Source organism: Penaeus monodon, chromosome 19 (genome assembly GCF_015228065.2).
Source record: "Penaeus monodon isolate SGIC_2016 chromosome 19, NSTDA_Pmon_1, whole genome shotgun sequence".
In the NCBI taxonomy this organism is placed as follows: Eukaryota; Metazoa; Arthropoda; class Malacostraca; order Decapoda; family Penaeidae; genus Penaeus; species Penaeus monodon.
In genome coordinates, this window is record NC_051404.1 from 6,380,164 (window position 1) to 6,380,385 (window position 222).

Consider the following 222-nt stretch of genomic DNA (forward strand, 5'->3'; position numbering starts at 1 on the left):
ATTTAGGAATCAGAACTGCTAAAAAAGTGGGAGAATGAACATATAAAAAGGGAACTAAAAGAAAGATGAAAAGAATCACTTATAGGATGCAAGAAAGAGGAAGACAGGAAGGAGACGATAGAAATGAATTCGTTTAAAACAAAGAAGACAGAGAAACGAGAAAATAGGATAACGGGAGAAGCACAAGGATATGCAAACACACAGGGGCTCAAACTCTTTCTC